Raw genomic sequence first — 11,404 nt, 5'->3', positions numbered from 1 at the left:
ATACTCCATTGTGTATAAATGCCACATTTTTTTTATCCATTCATCTATTGAAGGGCATCTAGGTTGGTTCCACAGTCTTGCTATTGTGAATTGTGCTGCTATGAACATCGATGTAGCAGTGTCCCTGTAGCATGCTCTTTAATTTTAACAAATCGTGTGATGGATATTTTACTTTATGGTGGGGTATGATTCTGAAAAGAAGGTGCACATTGAAACTAAGAAATGTAACACTTTCCAATTTTTTAAAGATTAAAATACCAAGGCACGTGCAGTGGTGTGTGCCTGTAGTCCTACTGGCTTGGGAGGCTGAGACAGGAGGATCCTGATTCAAAGCCAGCCTGAGCAATGGCGAGGCACTAAGCAACTCGGTGAAGCCCTGTTTCTAAATAAAATACAAAATAGGGATGGGGACATTGCTCAGTATTGGAGTGTCCCTGAGTTCAATCCCTGCTATAAAAAAAAATGAGAATTAAAATACCAGGATTGTGTTCTCCATTTCTCATTGCTCTTCAATTGGCAGTAGTAAATTTTCCAAAGTCACAAGACCAGTCAGAAGAGCCAGAACAACAACTTACATTTTCAGACTACCAGTTTCACTCTCTTTCAAGTATAACCTATTTGTGGAAGTATAAAACATTTTTCCATCTCCAAAACTAATTTCATCTAAAGCAAGGTTTTTATGGATGAGTTGTTAATGTGGTGGACATCTGTCTTTTAAAATGACTTTCTCTGTGTAATACAAATCAGGAAGAATGGTAATTTTCTAGTGCACATATATACCTGATTTTATTCTATTTGGCACAATTTTCATTCTTTTTCTGATGCTATTGCCTTTGAAAAATCTCAAAAATTTTGTGGTTAAGTGCCTCTATTTTATTTTTGTTGTTGTTTGTTTGTTTAGTTGGAATTTTCAGTCGGATTGCTAATCTCTTATTTGCAAATAAATAAATAAATTAAATTAAATAAAGGCAGAAACCTACAATACTACTTTAAAGAAAAATCCTATTATTAGCAAACCCAGATCTGTATGTTTAACAAAAGTTATTTGTGGTTGTAAACTCCTTGAGAGCAAAGACTTATGCCATATCCCCAAATTAATCTTAGCACCTAGCTGAACACTTGGCATGGAGTCAACATCAAGTTAAATGAATGAGTGAAGAAGCCTCATGCAGTAAACAGGAATGCAGGGCAGATATTAAAATCAATATGGATACTAATTCATATCAACAATCTTATCTAGATTTAGAAAAAAGATTGATCCAAATTTTTACACCTATATTAAACTGTGATGAAGTTCTTACTAGAATCCTGACATGGCCATTAATGTTTTACATCATAGACTCTTACTCTAAAGAAAGAAACATGCAGCACCATTCCCCAATAATCATTCCTCAAGAGTTTAAGAGCTTTCCTTATTAGATATTAATCTGCACTTAGATCTCTGAATAACTAAACATTTTTTTGATATAAAACCATGACATGTACAAGCCAAAAAGAACTTTGGCATATGACTATGAACAATTCTGCTAAGAAAATTTATTCTTTAATTCATATGCTTATGCTCACAAATGAGAAAAGAGAGAACCTTTAAAGCTATGGATGGGGAAGAGCTGTAGAATTGCCCATAAGCAAGTTGGTTGGCTATTCAGTACAGAGGTAATTTTTATGGATCGTAAAAAATCTTTCAGAGGGTAAAGGTGAATAAACAATTAAAACGTAACATATAAATAAGCCTGATGATAATGTGGGACATGACCACCCCCTTCCCTCTTTATCCCACTTTCTATCGATATATTTTAATAAAATTCTTACATTTAAATTACATTAAACAAGCCAATATCATCAATGAAACAGTATTCTTCAAAATATAAAGAAAGAAAGAAAAATAGGGGCTGGGGCTATAGCTCAGTGGCAGAGCTCTTGTCTAGCACATGTGAGACACTGGTTTTGATTCCTAGCACCACATGAAAAAAATAAAATAAAAAAATAAAATAAATAAAGGCATGTTGTCCATCTATGACTACAAGAAAAAATTTTAAGAAAAGAAGAAGAAAATACATATATTTTATAATACTCAACCACAGGATACATTTACTAGGCATACTCAGCATGTCAAGTACCAGGGATATAAAAGAAAGTCAGTTACTTTCCTGGTCCTTCAGGTTGTTCACTTGTAAGGATTTCTTCCCACAGGAGCAGACTCTCTGGAATGCATGCATTTCCTTCAGCTATAATTGTTAGAGACAACCTTTAAATAATCTGCAGTGCTTATTGGGAAATTAAGCTGAATTACTTTAGAACTTGGTATACTTTCCACTATAAAAATGTGCATTAGTAGAAATGTGTCAACTCTTAGGTTATGTAGACCTTGATCGGCATCCTGATGGAGCATATTACTTAGCCTCTATTTTAATATATTCATCAGGTAAATGGGGCAAAGACATACTTTGCAGGTTTTTTGTGAGGAGTAAAAATAATACAGGTAAAGTGATTCACATGAATCAATTAACAAATAATAATTATATTAGCCTGACATTGCCTTTCAAATGTGGTGACTTCAAAAACTTTTTTATTTTTATGAAAAAATATCAGTTTGCATTTTTAATTTCAAGGAATACAGTTAGTCCTTGGAAACTAGAATTACAACATAGTGATAAAAATAAAACATAATAAAGAAAATAATATTGAATGGGGGTAAGGAATTTTACTAAAGAGAGTTCTAAGTAGCAATCACTATAACACTTAATGCATTATCATTGTTTTCAGTCATAATATTTGCATGAAAATATTAGTATACAATAATAGAGAATATCCTCCAGGGCAGAAAACAAAGGGAAGAGAGCTCAGTTGAACCCAACCCAAAGCATAGTTATCTTTCAAGCTCTACTTTATTAAATGAAATGAATTTTTAATATTATTTTATATGATATTTAAAAATGTTATTGTATTTTTATGCTTTTATTTTATTTGTTTATATTTATGTGGTACTGGGGATTGAACCCGGTGTCTCATGCATGCTAGGTAAGCGCTCTACCACACAGCTACATCCCCAGCCCTTCATCTGATATTTAGAGTGTGCTTTTCACATTCGGAGTCACACATATCAAAAGAATACAGAATTTTAGGAGAGAGATGGCGATATTACAAATCGTTGAATTTAGCACTCAATAGAAGAAGAAAGTGTCCATTTTGGAATGAACTTGCTCAAAGGAGAGGAAATATGGGAGGGGAGACAGTGGTGCATAAAGAGGAGGCAGCAGAAGGTGGTGGCGAAGGCATGGTGCTTGGTAAGCAGGCTTGAGCCCATGCAGGTGACTAGAACAGACTAGAAGAGAGCAAAGGCGATGCTGAGGAGCAGCAACCATTGTAAACCAACTGAGGCATCTGGCAACTGCTGGCATGTAATGCTACTCTCTGCTTCAGAGCGGCATCCTGAAGCTTATTTGGAGAAAGGAGGAGAACTTTAGCTAAACAGTGGCTTAAGTCAGAACATCCAGATGACATGCTTTGATCTGCTAAGCAGGATGTCCAAGGCTAGAAAGGAACTTGCATCTCACCTATCTCACCTCAGACTCCAGCCCCAAAGAAGCTGAGTGACTAGTCCAAGGTTACAAAGCTGTTGAAATCAGGATTAACAAAGATTGTTCTACTCCAAAATTTTCTGGTGGAGAAGGATCACAGTAACTTAAGTATTGGCAAAGAGGTTAATTAGGCCATATCTAAAGATTAGCTTAGAGAGTCTGTGAATAAATTTCTTGAAGGAGGCCACAGTGCAACTCAATTAGAGGGGGGACTTGAACTTGTATCTATAAAAGGCTCTTAGAAAAGTTCCATAAGAGTGCGGAAGAGTAGTATCAAAGTGAAAAGGAGATACAAAATGTGCCTGATGATTTTGGGTAGATTGTTATCTATGACACTGTCTATTCTATAGCTTACATGGGCATTAAAATTACCATAATCCATTTCCAGAAGGATAACTCAAATAATTCTCATATTCCTAATTCTATAGAGTCTATTATAGAAATTCGAAGGAATACTATTTTACATTGTTAGAGCTGAATTTATTGAGCATATGCTTGTATTTCCAAACTGAAACAAAAATTTAAATTTGTCTCAAACAGAACTCAAATGTATATTTTATATTATTAAACCAATCACTGAATAGCAATAATATTTCAAATACTGAATAATAGACATGATATAAGCCACTTTGACTATATTAATACCACATTAGCACATTTTATTTTTATAATAAGAAAATAGAGAGTGCTTTAGGATTTATGAATATAGAATAAAGACTCTGATTAATTTAGGATGTTCTTATTTTCTAATTTGGTAAAAATAAGGATAACAGAAAATTTTCTTTCCCATCCAGATTGTTTAGACAACTTTTATAAAAAAAATTAAAATTTTTTCTGGTATTGAGCTTCTGTGATGAAAGCAAAATACTTCTACTGACATAGAATCATTCTCCTGACTTTCCTTTTTCTTATGAAATGCAAAAAAAAAAAAAAAAAAAAAAAGCACAACGAGTATAAGAAAGATAGTGTCTGAGCAGATTATTAGCTTCACCTTACGCTTGTACTATAGAAATATTCCAGCTTTTCTACTTCTTTGAGAGAAGGAAAAATTATCAAAAACATTTTAACAAAATCAAGACATAAGCAACATATTTTACAAATATGTGTAAATAAATATAATAGTTAAGAAAAATAATCTCCTAGATCTTTACAAATTTTTACATTTAACTTACCTTGTGATAAACCAGGGGTGCCTAACTTTAGAGTCCTGTATGTGCAGTTTCTCCCAAACTCAGCCGTGATGGAGAGTTTTCTCTCTGAGTTTTTATAGTCTCAGCTATACACCCCTTACTCCAATCCCTGCCTTTGCTGTCTCTTACATCATTTCTACAGATTTTCCACTGAACATGTTCCCAAGCCTCTCTTCAAGCTCCCTTCTCTCTCTTTCCCCTCCCTCCCTCCTTCCTCCTTTTCCCCTCCCTTCCTCCTTCCTTCCCTCTCCCCCTTTTCTTCCTCTCCTTATTTTATCTATTGCTTTGATTATGGCACTTAAGTAGCAATGGGAGCTTAACTCTGGAAAATTTAATTCTACATTTAGTATTGTGTTCCGTTTCTGACCCATCACCTCTTCCTGAGGTTTTAGTCCAACTCTGAGTATTACAAATCATATTTGGGAAATTAAATGCACGAAGATTTGTTAAAGTCACCAGGGCTTTTCAAAGTAAGATTTAGGGAGATTATAATCAGAAACCCAAACTGATTTATTGGTGTGTTTTTTGGACCTTTAAATTAAATGATTGTCCATGGAAATGATGAATAGTTCCAGCCTCGGTCAGGTGCACAGTGCTGTGTCAGTGAAACCAGCAGCTACTTCATAATTAACATGGCTATACTGGGAAGGCTGTCACTAGCAAACCTATAAATACCAAACTGTGACATGTGGGCTATAAATGCAGACGTTGTAATCATTCTTATCTTGCTCTTGTTCTCCAGTATTTTAATTTCCTTTCAACCAAAATATTCCTGCCTCTATCTGAAAATTTTCTTCATTTTCATCTCCTACTACTAACACATATACCCTTACATACACAAATTAGTAAAAAGATAAATGCCTAAGTTTTAAAGGTAATATGTTATGACATTAGATCATTATTGACTTATTTGCTTCATCAGCAGGTCCCCATTTAACAGATACAGAGACTGAGGCTCAGATAAATCAAGTGTCTTGAAGAGAACACACAGCTACAGGTTACTAGCAGAGCCGGATTTCAAACACAGATTTCCCTAATTCCATATCCAGTTCTTCACCCATAGCTGCATTTCTGACTCACTGTTTAAAAACTAGAAAAGAGAATCCAAACCAGATTATGTTTTTGCACAAACAGAAATAAAATTGTTCTTTTTGGTTTTGCTTAAAAGCCATTTAAAATACTACTTACTAGTATAGGAACTATTACATGGTTAATTTGGAACTAGATAGGGGAACTGACCAGAGCACTCTGAATTGGTGGAACAGTAAAATGCTTCATTTTTATGAAGGGTTTCCAGGGATAACATATGTCTCAACAAGTTTGAAATCCGAGTAGTTGGCAGTGATAGTTCACAAGTCAAGATAAAAATACACCCTAGTTGTAGACCCTTGTTTAGACATTACTGCCATAAAACAATTATGTTTGCTTGAATGCACATGATGGAAAACTCTCAATATAGATTTAACGGATGCATCATAACACTACCATAGCCAATATTCCTGACGTACCTTCTACCCTTATTGGAAATGCCTCCCTTAGCATGCTGACAAGTGATATCTGTGGCTGATTTATTCCAGATCTGTCCCTGCTTAGACAGTCCAAAGATTCCACCCTATTTGTGGATTTTGTTGACCTAATTCAAAAGTTTGACTTAACTGTTCTGCAGCAATAGAAATAGAAACAGTTTATTCCAGGAACACAACCATGGTACATTTAAGCCACTTATACAGACTTCTGTACATTATACACTAAGTGACTTATTGATGCATTTTTACATGACAAAAAAATTCAAATATCTTTAAAGAGTAGAGGAGAAATGAATATATGCAAACAAAGAGAAGATGAGGAAAATAATCATCCAGTGATAGATGGGAAGAAACTTAAGATGAGAAAGGGAGAAAATATTAATGAAAGATTTTTCAGATAGCATATCATTAATTTCCCTGACAACCTTGCAAAGGAGGTATTAGTCACATGGAACAGATGCAAAAAAAAATAAGCTCCACTTAAATAGATAGCCCAAGTTCTCATGGCTTCAAAACGATGGAACAGGTGTTGAACCTGTTAGCCATATCAGTCTGGACTCTGGCAGTAAAGAGAAGTTGAGGGAAGTTGAGGGAAATGTAATTTGGGCATAGTGTATAGGAACCAGAAGGGATAGTGTAATAACATTAACCAACAATAGGCATTCTGGTGGAAAGATTGTTACAGGGATCCAGAGACAGAGGGATCCAGGTAGAGAAAGTTGTCCAACCGAAGTCTGACCTTCCATTAAAAGACAAAGCCAGTCATGAGCAATCTGTGGGGCAGGGGGACTGATAGAATGAACATTGAGATTCTACTCAACTTCCTTGCTACAATTTCCTCTTTCCCTTTAGTAAAAACCATTGGAAAAGGAATTGAAAGATGAGAGATAAAAGAGCCCCAGGGCTGTTTAACCCTAAAACAGTGCTAAGAGGCATACAATGGGGTCTTATGTAAAGACCAATGTGAGTCTCTCTACCCAATCTAATGTGACACAATTCTTTTTTTTCCCCTCACATACGTATTTCTAGATTATATGTCAATTCTTTTTCCAGTTAATTTAACTTCAGTGAATATCCTATTGAGATTTATTTTTTTGAGTTTAACAAAGTGAATTTTTTACTGGAAGAATAAATGAGAAAGAACAATAAAAAAAAAGACCAAATGTGAGTGAAATTGACATTGTTTTGGTATTGTTATCTAATGCTTCTTTTTTCTTTTAAGTCCAGTTTTTTTAATTTACATACAAAAATTACCCTTTTAAGGAATACACTTTGACATATGTAGACAGCATGAAACTTTCACTGTCATCAGTACTTCTATTAACCTCCAAATTTCCCTCATGCCCCTTTTCAGTCAGTCCCTTTTCCCAACCTGCAGGCCCTAGCAATCAGTGATCTGACTTCTGTGTACAAATTTTTGCTTTTCCCAAAGACCATAGTAATGAAATATCCACTATAGTATTTTCCTTATTATCACTCTTGTTTTATCATTTTCCTATTGGATGCTGCCAGGGTTTGGATCTTTTTTAAATTTATTTTTTTATTTGTTTTAATTAGTATGTAGTATTTGGGGTCTGCTTTTGTTCACTTAGACTAATGCTTTTAAGGTTTATCTATGTCACTAGATTTTTCATTTATTATTTGAGAAGAGGTTGTTTTTAGTCTGTAGATGAACTGAATTGTGACTGTATGTTACTAAGATGAACTCTCCTTGATCAAGATGTATTATCTTTTTTTCTCATGATGTATGAGTTTGTTTACTTTTTGCTAATGTTTGTAAAGAATCCTTATTCATAAAAGAGATGGAACATTTATTTCTTTTAAATATATTTTCAAGTTTTAATATCATCAATATGTTGATTTCATAAAATGATTAGGAAGAATTATACTCTCAACTATTTTTTTGAAAGATTGTGTGGAATTTGTATTATTTCTTAAATATATGGAAAATTTTCTAATGAATCCATCTAAACCTTTTGTTTCTTTGTGGGAAAGTTTTCATGGAAAATTTCAACTTCTTTAACAGGTACAGGATTAATCATTTGAGCTATTTTTTTCCTAAATGAACTCACACAGCTAGTCTTTTAAATATATTCATTTAATTAATTATTAAAGTTCCTTATACTATTATTTTTTTTCTTTTTGCTATCTGTAGGATCTATTATGATGTCCCTGTTTTATTTCTAATTCTATATTTTTATCCAAATTTTTCTTGATCAGTCTAGAATTTTATGCATTAAAATAATAATAATTAACCATTTGTTTTCATTGATTTTTCTCTACTATTCTTATCATTTAATTTAGTTGACTTCTGTTTTGATTTATTTCCTTTCTTTTGTCTCACTTGGATTTAGCTTGTGCATAATTTTTAATTTTCCTAAGGTGGATGCTTAAATGATTATATATTTCTTTTTTCTAATATATGCACTTTATGTTATAAATTTTCCTCCAAGCACCCACAACTCTATATTTTGAAATGTTCTTTTTCATTTTTTATTGTTTATTTTTATAAGTTATTTTTCTACAATTAGCTATTTAGCCATGTCATTTAATTTTCAAATATTTAGTGATTTTTTATATATCTTCTGCTATTGATTTTTAGTTTAATTATTTTGTTGTTAGCAAAGGTACTTTGCATTATTTAATTTGTTTATAATTTGTCAATATTTGTCTTATGGCTGAGCATTTACCAAACCTTGGTGAAGTTCATGTGGACTTTAAAGAAAATATTTGTTTTATTGTTATTGAGTGGAGTGTTCTATAAATCCTCCCTAAATTTGGCTGACTGATAATGTTTAAATCTATATTTTAATAATTTTTGTCTTTTTTCTCTCAATAATTGAAAGATTGCTGATATTACCAGCAATCTTTAAAATGGTAAATTTTTCTACTTCTTTTTTCAGTTTTATCAGCTTTATTTTCAAACTCTTTATCAGTGTTTACGCTTTTATTATTATAAAATGTATTTATAATAAAAATTCAATGTTTTGTAGTCTACTTTATCTGACACAATTTGTTCAACATATAAGCTTTCTTTGTACTATTGTTGGCATAGTATAACTTTCCTTCCTATTCTTTTTTTTTAGTCAATCTATGTAATTATTTACAAATAGGTTCCCACTGAGAGATTTAAGATTTATCCATGTCACTAGTTTTTTTTTTTAAGCTTTTTCTTTAATTATTGGGAAGTGGTTGTTTTTAGTCTGTAGACAGACTGAATTGTAATTGTGTGACAGGATGGCTTTATGCTCCCCACTTCCTACATTCTGACAAACTCTAAAGTTCAATTGATATGTTTTGACCATATATATATATATATATATATATATATATATATTTTTTTTTTTTTTTTGGTGGGGGAGGTGGGGGAGTGGCTACTGAGGATTGAATTCAAGGATGCTCAACTACTGAGCCACATCCCCAGCCCTATTTTATATTTTTTTTAGAGACAGGGTCTCAATGAGTTGTTTAGTGCTTTGCTGTTGCTGAGGCTGGTTCCTCCTCCTCCTCCTCCTCCTTCTTCCAGTAGTGGGGATTGAACCCAGTCCTTGGCATTGGCTAGTTAAGTACTTTACTACTGAGCTACAACCCAAGCACAGATGTTTTCTTTCTTTTTAATCTTTTTTTTTTTTTTTTTTGGTTGTAGATAGACACAATACCTTTAATTTATTTATTTATTTATTTATTTATTTATTTATTTATTTATTTATGTGATGCTGAGGATCAAACCCAGTGCCTTGCGTTTGCTAGGCAAATTCTTTACCACTGAGCTAGAACCCCCATCTCAGATTATCTGTTTTAGTAAAATTAATTCTATGTTTTCTTTTGGATTACACACTATTTGATGGAAAGTCTGCTATCATCTGTTTTTCTTTGACCTGCTTAGTTGTGCTTTTCTAACCTGCTTGGAATTCTCTGAGTTTCTTCATTATGTTTTCTTTTTTTTTTTTTAATTTGAGAAGAAGTTGATTACTGTCTCCTTGAGTATTTTTTTATCCTCATTCTCTCTTTCCTTTCTGTTACTCTAGTTATGTATATGTTAGATCATTTAATATCATTCCACAGATCTTGGATGGTCTGGGATTTTGAATAGTTCCTTTTTCTCTCTCTGTATCTCCATTCAAATATTTCTATTGATTTGGCTTTAAATCAAATGTACTGTTTTCTATTCTGAATACAGTCTCTGATATTTGTGTTTATGTATGTACATTTTTTTTGCATATTATAGACCTGCATATTAATATAGTTTTCACTTATGTCTGGGGCTTCTGGGAAATTCTCATGAAGCCTACACATTTATTTTAAAATTTTGTGAAGATTTCAGCTGTTTTTCTTAACTTCATTTCTGGTAGTTAGATCACCATCATGAAACTTGTTCTGAAATGTTCTAAGAAAGGTGAAACAGTTTGTGAACCACTTTTCCTTGGAAAGGCTTATAACCAGCTGAAATTTGGTATCTTTTATTGTCTAGTGACCTTTTCAATGGGCTGAAAAATAAGTGATGATTTTGCATGATTTTGTTGAAGTGATATTTTCTTGCACTTTTCTATATACCCATTGGAAGCACAAATCATTTTCCTAATATTTTTGGTGCTTATTTTGTGGCATAAGTTATTTTGATAATCCCTTTCCATTTTTTTTTCTGATAATATTTTATCATCCCAATCTGGTAGATGTGAAAATAGCATTCATATTACAGAAATAAGTTGTAAAGCATGACTTTTAGCTATATCCTACCTTTCCACTGCATTTTTCATCGGTATAAATCATCCCTTTAATGATGGAATTCAGAAGTGTGAGAATTGCACTCACACGCCTTCTCACATTTTCTCTTTTATTTATTCTGAAGTGAAGTCCAGAAAAACGTTTTTACATTTCATTTTTTTTTTCAGGTGAGGGACTCATTTGTATCTGTGGATCACAATAGGACTCCTGTTCCTCTAGATTTGCACTGTTTTTTGATGTATTCCATGTCTGGGCACGCTGAATTTATGGAACTACTGTGTGGGGGCTTTTTCAATATGTAAAGGTTTACAGATGAACTCTTAGCTAAAGCACATTAGCTTTCACCTTTATTTTTATAGAGGTAGAGCTTCAATTAATCTTG

The 11,404-nt window shown here is 32.9% G+C and overlaps 1 protein-coding gene across 1 annotated transcript in view; it reads right to left on the bottom strand.

Annotated features, from left to right (window-relative positions):
• Ostn (osteocrin) overlaps window positions 1–4,932 on the bottom strand; it is a 42,632-nt gene extending 37,700 nt beyond the window's left edge. Inside the window, exon 1 of the mRNA XM_015499904.2 lies at window positions 4,754–4,932. The gene's annotated coding sequence lies outside the window, so the exon portion shown is untranslated. The remainder of the gene's footprint in view (window positions 1–4,753) is intronic.
• Between the last annotated feature and the right edge of the window lie 6,472 nt (window positions 4,933–11,404).

Source organism: Marmota marmota, unplaced genomic scaffold (genome assembly GCF_001458135.2).
Source record: "Marmota marmota marmota unplaced genomic scaffold, marMar, whole genome shotgun sequence".
In the NCBI taxonomy this organism is placed as follows: Eukaryota; Metazoa; Chordata; class Mammalia; order Rodentia; family Sciuridae; genus Marmota; species Marmota marmota.
The sequence above is the reverse complement of the archived record's forward strand: the minus strand, read 5'-3'. Positions and strand labels throughout refer to the sequence as shown.